The sequence below is a fragment of the Leptonotus elevatus genome, chromosome 7 (genome assembly GCF_054856555.1).
Source record: "Leptonotus elevatus isolate MCC_2025b chromosome 7, RoL_Lele_1.0, whole genome shotgun sequence".
Taxonomy (NCBI): domain Eukaryota; kingdom Metazoa; phylum Chordata; class Actinopteri; order Syngnathiformes; family Syngnathidae; genus Leptonotus; species Leptonotus elevatus.
The window spans coordinates 3,236,375-3,250,405 of record NC_141245.1 but is presented as its reverse complement, the minus strand read 5'-3'; the positions used below and the strand labels follow the sequence as shown (position 1 = coordinate 3,250,405).

Sequence of the window (14,031 nt, the reverse complement as noted above, 5' to 3'; positions counted from 1 at the left end):
AGAGACCAAAGGAGAGACTGAGGAAAGGAAGGAAGGAAAAACGAAGCAAAGTGAGATCCACAGACACCAGCCTCCACCGATTCAATGACCTGAGGAAGAAGCAGATTGCGTCTGAGTTTCGATAGATGCTGGTGTGGTGGATCTGGCATGCATGAAAATCTCCACCAAAGAGGGGAGCCGTCGACCCCTGCCAGGACAGAGCAAGCGCAACACCTCAGGGCCCCCCAGGCCGCGGCAGCGCCAAAGGACGACCCCCGTGCCCCGCCAGGGCCACCGGCCGGAGAGCAAACCCAGGAGCAGGAGCGCCCCCCGCCCCAACACGGCCCGCGCCCCCCAACCCAACGCAGCAGGACGGGGCACTGCAGGCCCGCCGGGCACCCCACCGGTCCACAGCCCCCGCTCCCCCCACGCCCCCAGGCCCCCAAGCCCCCAGACAAAATTTCTATATACGTAGACCATGTTTCTTTAAAAAAAAAAATATTTTATTTTATTATTTTTTTATTTTTTATTTGATATTTTGTTTTTTATTTAAGGCAGATATTTTTTCCATTAAAATGTGATTTATGAGGAGGTTAGACCATTGGTCGATATTCAGAGTTTGTTTATTTTTCCAGTTAACAAGAATAGTTTTTTTTGCGATAGTAAGGGCTACAAGTGTAGATTGAAATTGTTTATGTGGTAAGTCAGTTGTTGTTAAGTCACCTAGCAAACACAAGTTTGGAGAGAACGGTATCCTACAGTCCAAGACAGCGGAATGTTTTTCTAAGACTTTAGTCCAGAAATACATAACCGGAGTACATAACCATAAAGCATGAAAATAAGTGTCTGTAGTGTTTTGTAAACACTGGAGACAAATGTTGGAGTCTGAGAGTCCCATTTTCTTCATCATATATTGAGTAATGTATGTTCTATGAATCATTTTATATTGGATAAGTTGTAAATTTGTGTGTTTTGTCATTTTAAAAACATTTTCACAAACTTGAATCCAAAAGTCAGAGCTATAGACAAGTCTGTTTCCCATTTCGAGATGGGTAAAGACGTTTTATCAGTATATGGAAGTAACTTATATATTTTTGAGAGTTTTTTTGTTGTTGTCGGAGAAAGCTTGGTAATATCTTTAGCTAAAACAGGCGGTTGGAGCGTACCCTGAAGTGTTGGAATTTGTTTCTTTATCATACTTTTAACTTGCAGATAATGTAAAAAATTTCCGTTTTTTATTTTGTATTTTTGGAGCAAGGATGTATATGATATACACATATTATCTGAGAAGAGATGGTGGAGATGTGTAATTCCTTTCTGCTCCCACACACCTAAATAAAACGATTGTTTGTTAAGTTGAAAGTCGGGGTTATGCCATACGGGAGAAAGCCCACAGGGAAACTGTTTACTTTGTTGTAAATCAGGAGATGAGTAGGAGAAATGACTGATCGGGAGATACGATTGAAATTCGTGAGTCTCCCGCCTGAATCGGCGGAGTTGGCAAGTATGTATGTATGCCTTAGTGAAGACAGTAAAAACAGCAAGCAATAACGAAGTTTATGCTAAAGTGTTGAGTGTGCATTAAAGTCAGAATTCATTGATTATTGCAGTATTCTCTTCTAATATTACGTGACACATTTACGTGTTTTTAGATGAACCACTACTGCCAGTGTTGAGCAAGCGATTTGCAAAATGATTCCTCATTAAATGACACTTCAACACATTGAAGCTACCCACCAGAGGAATGTGGCAAGCTAAGCTACTATAAAAGCTTCTTATTTTTTAAACATCAAACCAGATTTTGTAATTTTATTTTTGGCATATAAGAGTCCACTTAAGTCAACCTTGGGTTTATTAACAGGAATTATTTTTCGTACATTAGTGTAAAATACTTTTCTCAGAGGATGAAGTACTTCTCATGCTAACCTGAAGTGCATGACTGACTGAAGCATTCAAATACTCCTCGTCCAACCTGGTGGGTTAAATTTATTTATATTAATACAGTAAAAACAAAATGTCAGTGTTCTTTTAATAATCATGAGCTTGTTTAGGCATATGGTTAATATGATGTTCAGGCAAATGTGTGCTAGCAAAATTTGCTTATTAGCCAATACAGATCTACACCACTAATGTAAGCTAAATTTAAATACATAAAATGATGAAAACGCCTAGAACTCACTTAAAAAAAAAACTTTTACTTTAAAGTGATATTCAACACAAAATCAACATTTTTTTTTTAATACTCTTTTTTTTTTTGCTGATAAACTGTATAAGCGAGTGTCTCCTAATGCTGTCTACATGTCCTGGTCATTATTTTGATATTTTATTGCATGTTTGTTGAAAGCTTGAACTTGGGGCAAAAACTGTCTGACATGTGGCACCATTTTCCTGTTAAACACTGGATGAACAAAATGTTTCTGTTTGTCCTCTCATTGGACGAGAAGCAATTTACTACGTCATTTGCACAACATGACGTAGTCGCTCTGCCACCCACCCGCTCAGTCTCGTAGACGCCTTCTTAGCGAGTTGGAGTTAGAATAGTAGCGTTTGTGCATCTTTATACTGATTTTCAGGTTAGTGAATTATAAGCATAGCATTTGGTTATAACCAGAGGTGGCAAATCCAAGTCCCGAAAATAAAAACCCTGTCACAGTTTGACTTTAGCCCGAGGTGCTAACTAGCTTCCTAGCTAGCTCCCATGGTGCTTGTTTACCTGCTAGGGTGCTAGCTAGCTAGCATCAATGGCTAAATCCAAACTGTGGCAGGGTTTTTACTTTCTGTACATGGATTTGCCACCTCCAGTTTAAACCAAATTTAGCATATAGCTTGTTGTAGTATAGAAATTATTTAGATCGTAGTTTTCATTGCTGCTGTCAAACACAGACGGACCACGCCCAACACTCCAGGCAACTCTCTGAGCGCCGTTTTCAAATATTATTGACGAGTGGAGCAAGAGTCTGTTTGGAGGGTGACTTACGCTTTAAGTACGTGAGAAAATATTTACATTAAAGTAAATCAATAGCAATATTCCACAAGGTGTCTTTAACTTCGACCAGTTATTTTCTGTTAAGATACTTGCACTTTAACTCCAGGATCACTTTCAGGACTGCTTGACATCAAGTGTAGCATTTTTGTAATGTCGCAGTATTTATGTAGCTGCCAGAGCTATTAGCATAAAGCCCCATGGTAAATAAATAAATAAAAGCAATTTTCAAACCATGCAGCTGAAAGTGTCACATTCTTAGGATGTTCTTTTAACAGTAATTGAATTTTGTTATTTGCTAATTTGCAATGAAAACAGATTAGAGACGCAGTATTGAAGAAAACGAAGTGTCAGCCTCACTGATTAGCCAAAGAGTCAGAAACTGTAAAAAAACAGGGTATTGGTAGCATTGCAGAATATTTCCATCTTTGTGCTTTTGGGGAGAAGAAAGCTGCATTTTTTTGTGTGAAATGTGCCTGGCTCCTATGAAAGGCTTGGGAGGTGAAGGCAAACGTGCATGAGGAATAAAATATTTTATCTTTAAATGTTGTAAAAGACCAGACATCAGTAAACTCTAAACACCTGCTTAATCCTGGCAGGCTGTCATGGATGGTGAGCAAGGCTCTAAACTTGCTTAAAATCCTTATCGCTTCTCAAAGTCCCGTCTTTGCAATGAGCACAAATACAGAAATATCTCTGTGAATGACAAAGGTTTTTATGTCAGAATGAGAAATTCAGTTAACCCAACCAAACAGGATCAAAACAATACTTGAGTCTAGCATTAATCCAGTCTAACTGTGAGCTGAATCACAAACCTGTCTTCATAGCAGAACTCCTATTTAATCCGACAGGGAGAACAGCAGCATTCCGTTAACATTTGTTCATTAGCCAAACTTTTTTTTTTTTGTAATGACACGCACACAGCTAGTGAGTTTGTGTACAAAATAACTTCAGTTGACAATATCATCAATGCCTATAGATAATTTTGGTAAAACAAACTCCAGACTTTACAAAAGTACTCATAGAAGCGGGATTACCCTGTGGCAGTGTCATTCCGGACCTTTCAGTTAGTGAGACTGTACAGTCTGACACAGAGAAGCAACAGGCACTTTTTGCGTATTTTCTGACATGTTCCAGACCAAACAAGCAATTAAATCATACTTAATTTATGTTTGTGCATTTTCTGTCCTGTCAATTTGAAATAATGTCCTGGTTTTGAGTAAAATGGATGCAAATTAAAACGTTTCTTAAAAGATATGATTCGTCGAATAATTAACAAAACTATGGGCAGATTAACTAATTATTAAAATAATCGTTAATAGACCATATTTAAGAGGACATTTTTGTTATACATCTGGTTAGGAAGTGTGTAGTCCTAAATTGTTAGAGCAATTGCCTGCCACCATGGAGTACCTGAGTTTTAACCCTGTTTAGACTACATTTAGTACATTCGATGGTTCTGACTATCATATCAGGAAATGGATTATAATTTCAGTGAAATTATTGAATTCATGTTTTTTTTCAGCGTCAGATGACACTTTTCAAAATAAATATGCCATTAGCCATCAATTTGAACAAGTCAAGTTAGCTCAGTGCTTAGAGCAATTGGCTGCCAACATGGAGAACCTGGGTTAAAACCCCGTTTGGACCCCATTTTAGTACATTCGATGGTTCGATACCAACTGACTATCATATTAGGAAATAGATTATAATTTCACTGAAATGATTTAAGCAGGCAGCACGGTGGCTGACTGGTTAGCACGTCCGCCTCCCAGTGCAGAGGACGTGAGATCGAGTCCGGGCTTCGGCCTTCCTGGGTGGAGTTTGCATGTTCTCCCCGTGCTTGCGTGGGTTTTCTCTGGGTACTCCGGTTTCCTCCCACATTCCAAAGACATGCATGGCATGTTAATTGAACTCTCTAAGTTGTCTATAGGTGTGATTGTGAGTATGGATGGTTGTTCGTCTCTCTGTGTGCCCTGCGATTTGGCTGGCAACCAGTTCAGGGTGTACCCCGCCTACTGCCTGAAGCCAGCTGGGATAGGCTCCAGCGCCCCCCGCGACCCTTGTGAGGACTAGCGGTTAAGAAAATGAATGAATGGATGGATGGATGATTTTAAGTACATGCATTCGGCTAATAGCATTCAGCTTTTCAGCAAGCAATTATACCAACAGTCAACCTATACCAAACCAAAAACTGGGCCCACAATCACATTAAATATTCAAGCTTAGTGACCACTAAATGAGCAACGTCACAGATTCACACAAACATAGACATACATGGCAGCTAAGTTGCTTGGTCATCTGCGTCCATTTATATTCAAATGTGAGTGTTTGACCCCTGAAGTTCCTCCTGCAGCGGCTATCGCTCTCTGTCTGTGTTTCTGTCTTTGTCTGAATGGATTCATCAGGCTGGAAGCTGTTTGTTCACATCCGACTGCCCTCATTAACATTTCACTGCCTCTTCTCCTGCTCCCTCTCGCTCTTTTTAGCGCACTTACACATATCCACCAGACGCATGCATGCAGTCACGTTACGCACGCACAGTACACACACACCAGCACACACACACGTACACGCATTGAAGCCTGCTGTGAATCATGCAGCTCTAAGTTTCTGACAGGCAGTTGAATAACATGGCGGGAAAAGTTCCGTTTTTTTTTTACTTTTTCTTTATTCTCCCAGTCTGGCTGCCTAATAGCTGGCTGTAAACCATGAATTGTGTTTGTTCAATTGCCATGTGCAATAATTAAGCAAAACTTAGTTCAGCCAAAATTATTACAATTGCTTTTAAATGAAATTACACAGTGGAAGTGTCACTAAAGTTGATAAGGGATTAATAAAATCTTGCAACAAGCGAGCCCAGTATAGTATAGTATAAAATAGTAAGTAGAGTAGTGTATATACTAGAGTCGAATGATAAAATGTTTTAATCAGATGAATCACATCTTTGAATTTTGATTAATCATGATTAATCACTTAATTAAAAAGGCTTTTTATCGAAATTTTTTGCTTGCCAAATTTGAAGAGCACGTTATATGTTAATTCTTTCGACGTTTAATGTTATGAGGACGTCTTCAACATTTTTTGATCCACTGCACTCTCATCTTCCTCGTTTTCTAATCAGTTAATTACTTGCATAATTTAAAATGAAAAAAAAAAACTCCCCGACCCCAGTAGTTTCACATTAACAAATATTCTGAATGTCATATGCAAATATTTATTCAATGCTTTACTTGAATGCATGTAGTTGTGTTTATTGCTCAAACACAACCTGTGTTGGGAGTAATACATTACAAAACTAGTTATTTCAAAAAAGATAACATTACATTGCTCAGCATGCAATGCAACATATTACATGAAACTACAGTGTGGTATAAAGACATTTCATTCCGGTATGTGCCGTCAGCAGTAAATATCCCCATGCGCTCTTCAGAGGTGCTGTGGGTCACACGGCATGCACCGCAGCTGGTTGTTATGAACCTGCTTCCAGCTTCTTGACTCCTCATTGAAGAAATGTTCTACGTGTCTCCTTCTCACATCCAGGTGTCGCTCCTCGGTCCCGGTAAAGTGCACACATCCAGCCAAACGCCATTAAGCACTGAACTAAACTTCACTCGTGTCCCAGCAGAGGGCAGTCAGTGTGAGTATCAAACGATACAGGCTATGAATGTTTAAAATAGATTAAATACAAAAAACATCAACTTTGCATCCGTTGAAATGGTCCAAATCACAGCCTTCTTTGTTGCTTTCCATCATTTTTTAATATTGTTTGATAGCCAAAAAGTTTACCTTACCCATAACGCACCACGCGGCCCCAATCCCTTATTAAAGCATTTGGTCTATTAAGTTCCACTCAAACACAAAATCATGAAATTTGTTTAATTTACACAATGTTTACTAGGGCTGGGTATTGTGAGGCAAAAACCTCACAATACAATGTGTTATGATACAGGGGCAGAGGTGGCAAATCCAGGTCCAGAAAGTAAAATCCCTGCCACAGTTTGGCTTTAACCCCTGATGCTAGCTCGCTAGCTCCATAGCAGGTAACCAAGCACCTGGGACCTAGCTAGGGAGCTAGCTAGCTAGCACCGGGAGCTAAAGCCAAACTGGCAGGGTTTTTACTTTCTGGACCTGGATTTGCCACCCCTGCACAGGGGATACGATACATATCACGATACACATACAATCCGATATATGACCTTCAAGGCGATACATGTCCCGATATTTGACATTATTTGACATACATTTTTATTTTGATGTATACCCAAATTATATTTTAATTATGCTGAACGGGAAAAATGTTTTCTTATTCTAATGTTATCAGCACGTTACCAGAAGCCCCATGTCAGGTCAAAATGTGTGCTTACTGTACAGCAAGGAGCAGCTTTCAGACACGCCGGGAAACTTTATGAATGAATGTGAAATATCGATTCTGACACTTCCGTATCGATAGGTGTATTTTAAACGATATATTCCCGTATTTTTGAGAACACCCCTAATATTTACTAACCAGCATCACTTTACAGTACATCTTGGAATTGTCCATTGTTTTGTTCGATCATCTGTCATCTTTATCACTTAAAGTCTGTTTTATGAGTTGTTTCGGATGTCTTCACCTGATGTCTTATACAGTTCACAAACAGAAACAGGCAATGCTGCTATCTGATGACATCAATGTGTCACTGTGTTTCTCTACATCCATCCATCCATTCTCTGTACCGCTTATCCTCACTCGATTCGCGGCTGTGCTAGAGTCTATCCCATGTTTCAACTAATTGGCTCTGACAGCCATCATTGAGTGAAGGCATGGAAGAAACTGTCAGACTTTATGATTTGACTCATGTTGTGTTGAAGATATTTATTTGGACCTTGTAAAACTTGGCCATCATTGATTGTTAAAATGCTGAAAGCACAGGTTGGGCTGTGTGGGGACGGAGGGGGGCAGGCTACAGTGCAGTGAGAGGAGTGGGACTCGTGAATTGGCTAAATTGGCAATTTCTCTGCAGGAATTCATGTGAAATGACATTGGTGTACGCCGTAAAGTGGCAAACATATTTAGATAATAGAAATTGGAGTCTATTTTGATGATTGTAGCGGCTGCACTTCACTCCAAAGCCCTAACAGGGTAACAACTACTCAAGGCTACTATCCCTCGAGAAAACCTTGAAATAGAGATCCAATTTGTATATTTAGGTTGTCAGTTCTAACAAACAAGATGGCTACTGCTTCTGGCTATCATGATAAGGATACTGAATCTGAGTCAGGGGAGGACTTGGGAGGACACTGATAGGCGAATGATGAGTTGAGGTTTAGTTAGTTTAGAAAGTGGTTAAGATGATCGTTTGCCACTATGGCGATCCCATTTCAAGAGGGCAAAAAAATCAGTTTTGTCATACGTGGGCAGAGCTACAAAAGATGCAGCAATGGACACATGGCAGACACCGATAGTCTACCCTAAACTGTTCCCCGGGGGGCTGTTGCCCCCTGCTCCAGTGTTTGCCAGCAACAGTGTGCTTACTGTGCTCCCAGTTAAATGCAGAGGACAACTTTCCTGAATATGCATATATTTATGACTAATGACTAAAAAGGTGATTATTATTCTTAAAAACAACTCAGAAGATCATGTTATTCAAAATGGAAAAAAAAATACACATTTTAGATGAGTAAAAATATCGGTACGTATACATTTTAAGACTAATTCTATACAGTACAGTGAATAAGTCTTAATACTTAGTTTCAAATTTTTTTTGTGCTTGCCATAAGTTCTGAAAGCCTGTGATATGTCCAAAGTTGTGGCCACTGATAAACCTCTTCACTCCTCCACAAAATGTTCCTGTAGACTTCTCAGTTCGTTTTGATGCTGCCATTTTTTTGTGTTACATCATCAATGAAGATGATTTAGCCTGTCTCAGAATAAGCCATGCAAGCCGAAGTCATGACATGACCTCCACTGTTTTTCACAGATAAGCTTGTATGTTGGGGATCAACATAGATCCTTTCTTTCTCAAAGCTTTTAGCCTTTCTATTACTTTGGTTAATCTTTGTCTGGTCAGTCCATGCTACTTTCTCCCTGGATTTTTGACCCTCACGTCTGTACTTTTTAGGCAAATGTTATTATTCTTGCCAATGAAAAATATTTTGCAGCCAGCACAGTCATCAAAGCTCACGTAAGAAGCAATTTGTACGGTGAAATGTTGAGGGGACACAAACAATGGATGGATTAGTTGAATGCTTTATTCAAAGCATTACCACAATTAATGATTTTTTTTAGACTGCTTTGTCCTGACTTCCTTTATAACTGGCTCTGACTTTATCCCATCAAAAACCTTTTAGATGAACTACAACGAATATTGTGTTCCAGGCTTTCTCATCAGTGTCTGACCTCACATAAACAGCCACAAAGTCTGCAGAGCTGCCAACCCATTGAAATTCACTTCCAGAACAATTTGTTTGAATTTCCATATTTTTAACCTTTTGTCAAGTACATTATCGAGAGACCCCGTTACCACAGCGTATCTTGCGGTATCTATTGCACTAAATTATTAGTATAATTGCATTAATGCAGGGTTCCCATGGGGTCTAAAAAAAGTCTTAAAAAGTCTAAAATTTAGAATCTTAAATTTTAGGCCTTAAATGTCAAAAAAAAAACACCCACATTTTCATCCCAGGTCTAAAATTGTATTTACCCAAGTCTTAAATTCTTATATCCGCTCCATCCATTCCGAGAACTGTCTGTAAAAAAACAAATATGCCTGTTGTGCTGGCGTTTCTACAGTCTGCGAGCTGAAAAATGTCCACACCAAAAGCGAAGGAGGCATTTGAGGGGGTGCGTTTGTATTGCAGTCAATGTATTTCAGGCGAGCGGGAGCGAAGGTGCGTGGGAGGGCGCGAATGAGTCGTTTTGTGCGATGGGACGCGGCAGGTTTTGCGGAGAGATTTGCGACAACACAGGAAGATGTCGTTGTTTCTGTTTGCGGATATCCCAAATTCTACAACCCGGCAACCTATCACTACCGGGACAAAAACAAACGTGAGCAGGCAAAATGGTGAGCAACAAACTTGGCAGACCAGGAGTGTATTCACTTTTTTTTAAACAGTTGTTGAACTGTGCCAAAACAACATAAGACAGCAGTATTGTTTAGCATGTGACCATTTCAAATCCGTCCTCAAAACCACCATTCGTTGCTTGTATTTGACATTTAAAACGCGTGTAGTGGTTAGCATAACATCTAAGTTGTTGCCTTCCGATCACGGCAGATAAAAGCTTTCGATCACCGCAAATAGTTTTAAATTGGGTGGAGGTCGCTGTCTGTGCCTGAGTGTTTGTGTCGCGCTGCCATTATTTCTCACCGCTGGTATGAATAGCACCTATCAAGGTTAGCCTTAAGACGGTAGCTTTTGGCTAACGTTGGATGCTCATGAATGAGCAGTGACACATTACGTCACCGAAGCTTGCGCCTTTTTAAAATATCCATAATATTCATGTTACGGCCAGAACGCGGCAGCATCCATTGATTTCCATAACAAAACACGGACAACTCGTAACATTTGGCAGCTCTAGGTTAACTGGCTTTGATTGCATTAGATGACACTGATACAAAAAAGAAAAAAACAACTCATTTACTATTGAAAGCACCCAAAAATACAATAATATATGAATATCATGCTAAAAATCCATATTGTCTGGCAATAGCAAACAATAAAAGATGTTCACAATATTTTTTATTTGCCTGTTCATAGTTTACTCTGTATATATTTTTGCCAGCCATGGATAGCAGATAAAAGACCGTATAAACTGTACAGAAATATACTGGATTAATACAAATACACAAACCTTGATCCTCACACCATTTGATTTAAAATAAATTGGAATAGACTTGGATTTAGTCCACCAACTGTATGTTCTATTGCTTGTCATTCTATTACATGCTATGCCTTTGCAGATTAAAAGAGGCTTCGAAAAGTAAGCACAATTAACTGACTGTGGTATTGCTGTCTATTAAAGTCAGTGTCAATTTCTTGTCAAGGATCATTTATGGGGAAGACACTGCCCACTCTAACATAAATGTTCAATTGGTTTGGAGTAATTCTTGATTTATAAAGCTAATACCAATTAGTGTCAAATAATATGTATATATGTAATAATATATATATATAATAATGTCTAATAATTCGTTGAAATTAATAAATAAAAAATCAGATACAGTGAGCTTGAAGACTAGCCTTCTATAATGGACATTTAATTATTCCAATTCTTTGTCAAACTGTAGCCAAACTAAAAGCCATGAACAGATAATGATTTAAATGTGAAATATTTCAAGGTTTGTAAATGGCATACAAGTTTTAAAAGAATTGAAAGTTTAATAGTAAAACTCCACATTTCTTCCATTTTCATTTCTGCTAAGGAAAACTTCCAGAATAATTTTTGATCATAAAGTATTTATGAAGTAGATAAATATATAGAAGTCGTATTGTACATAATATAAAATTTAGCAATTTGCTCACATATAACGAGAGAACGTGTTATATCTCACGCTCCTCACTTCTGTCTGGCACTCTCTGTCACACTCTCTCCATCATGATGACACTTCTCTATGTGTTGCAGTGCGTGAGATGTTTTTGCACTCTTGTGTGATGCCTCAATGTTTTACAGAACTGTCAGAACATGTAGAAATACTGAAAGCGGAGAAAAAGGTGGCACAGTCGTTTGCCACTCGAAGAGACAGGACTAACTTCCTCCAAGCTCATAGTGAGAGACTGCTTGCTGCATGGTGCTGGACTGGGCAAAAAAAAATGTTTCTAATATTTTAAAGACATTTTATAAGGTCCCCTGGCCAGTGGTTTAGGACCTTGCCACATTTTAGATATGTTTTCTAATCCATTTTAGAGGCTTGTGGGTAACTAAGGATAGTATGGTTAGTGTACATATTCAGTGATATAATGACTCAGGAATATTTTTTAAAAGACTATGGAACCTATTTTCATGCTCAGCGCAAATTCTAATGCAAAGTGTGGTTTAATTGGGCATAGATGGAATTTTCTTTCTTTTTGTATTTTGGCAGACGAGCGCAGGCGGCAAGGGGCGTTCCCCAGCGTTTGCATCGTTGTGGAATGGAGCGCAGATGACTCTCCGCCAATCAAAATGACTTCTCTCAACCCCTTTAAAATCAGGCAATTGGAGACCACCTTGCACCCCCAATAAGCAAAGAGCGCATCTCGGCAGCGCGGTGAATTATGGGTAGGCCGGCTGGTAGCCTGCTACCAACTTTTCATTGAAAACTAATGGAGTCTAGCGGTCTTAGCTCTGATTTGGACCATTTCAACCGTTGGAAAGTTGATATTTTTTTATTTAAATATTTAAAAAATGCATAGCGTGTTGTTACTGACTGCCCTCTGCCGGGACATGACAGTTAAGCTTATTTAAGTGCTTAATGTTTGGCTGAATGTGCGCACTTTACCGGGAGTTGGACCGAGGACAAAAAACAGGGACGTGATCAAGAGACAGGTCGGATCTTTCTTCACTGAGGGAAGCAGGTTCTTAAATTACAGTCAATCTATTAGTTTCGATACACGTACGTCCGCTAGCAAGCTTCGTGATGCTTCCATCTGTTCCCTCGCTTTCAGGATATTGACAAAATAAATGTGTTAAAGACATTTTCAATTTTAGCTTTTATTTTGGATCTTTCTTTTCTGTCTGAAAATTGGGAAGGGTGAAACGGAGGTTTACAAGTGAACACTTCCGTCTTCTGGAGCTTTGCAATGGTGTTTTTTGTGTGCCTATAATCTCAATTAGGACAGTAAAAAAAGGCACTAAGTGCACATGTCGTTTTGTCACTTAAGGCTGAAAGCCGTTGAAACAATGCTTGCAAGCTTTAAGGTGTGCAGTTACGCAAACACGTTCAGCACTCTAATCTCCGCCATTCAAATGACGGCTATGTTTTTTTTTAAACTTAATTTTCATGCATGCACAAACGTAATGGCACTTCGCTTATTGTGTGTCTGAGTATAACAACTCCTCCCCACACACAAGAAGTTGAGTTGGTCAAGGGGGTACGTTAAAAGATATGCTAAATATGATGATAATAATAATAATAATAATGATAATGAGTTCAATGACATTATTTTAACAAGGATTCAGATGCTTCACCGGGCATGCTGTTGTCACAGTTGTTTACAAATGAAATACGGTGACATCCACCATAGAGCGCAACCTACCAAAATCACGTTATACCACTTGTGCCACAACTTAGAAAACACCAAACTGATCTAAAAATCTAGATCTATCTAGTCTACTTTTTGTCACTAAATTGGCTAATAGAAAACACCCTCGGTCCAACGGAATGCCTAGCGAGGTCTACCAAATTACCAAACATGGAAAACTAGCCTTGCCCCTGAACGAAAAAGAAGATGCGTCTTTTTTTTTTATGCAGCGTGCAGAGGCCCTTGTGTTTTAAATGTGTTAAATTGTAGAAAATGTGTTTGTGCGCACGAGCAATGGGTGTTCTGTGTGTGTGGCCCAAGAGTGTAAGCATCATTTCAGAGCGCTGTTATGTAGCATCACTTTGTAAATGTCAGGTCACTCAGCATGGCATGAATATTGACATAGTGCTGTGGTGCAGCTCGACTCTCCAGTTTGTCGTGGATTTTGAAACAGCCACTTAGTAACTGAGAGCCTCCCAGCAGATGTGGAGGGCAAGGGTGATATATATACACAATGCCAATCTCTCTTTTTAGAACTAAACATGAAGGCATTAGCACAAGGGCCATAAACTATACAGCGCAAGGATAGAGGTCAAACTGTTTTAGAAATGTTGTTTTGTTTATTTTCCCCACTTATGGTATGTGGTTTCAGGCTTGCAAAACAAAGCTGAAAAATACACCATAAAAAATATTTATACGTGTAGTCTTCTATTCTCCAAGTCCCGTGTTCTTCTATTGGAATTCTAATTGCAATATAGATTATGTAGTTAAAAGCAAATAATTTTCACAAGATTATTTTATTACGCATCGAGAATTATGTTGACATTTCACCACCATTTTATTTGCCTTACTTGTTTTTGCTGTATTAA

At 39.1% G+C, this 14,031-nt stretch overlaps 1 protein-coding gene across 4 annotated transcripts in view; it reads left to right on the top strand.

Moving 5' to 3' along the window:
- Positions 1-14,031, top strand: part of fat3a (FAT atypical cadherin 3a) — a 217,792-nt gene that overhangs the window by 21,024 nt on the left and 182,737 nt on the right. The window contains exon 2 of one of the 4 annotated variants that reach the window (XM_086080277.1): positions 6,506-6,602. The exons of the other annotated variants lie outside the window; for them this stretch is intronic. The gene's annotated coding sequence lies outside the window, so the exon portion shown is untranslated. The remainder of the gene's footprint in view (positions 1-6,505; positions 6,603-14,031) is intronic. 4 annotated transcript variants of the gene reach the window in all.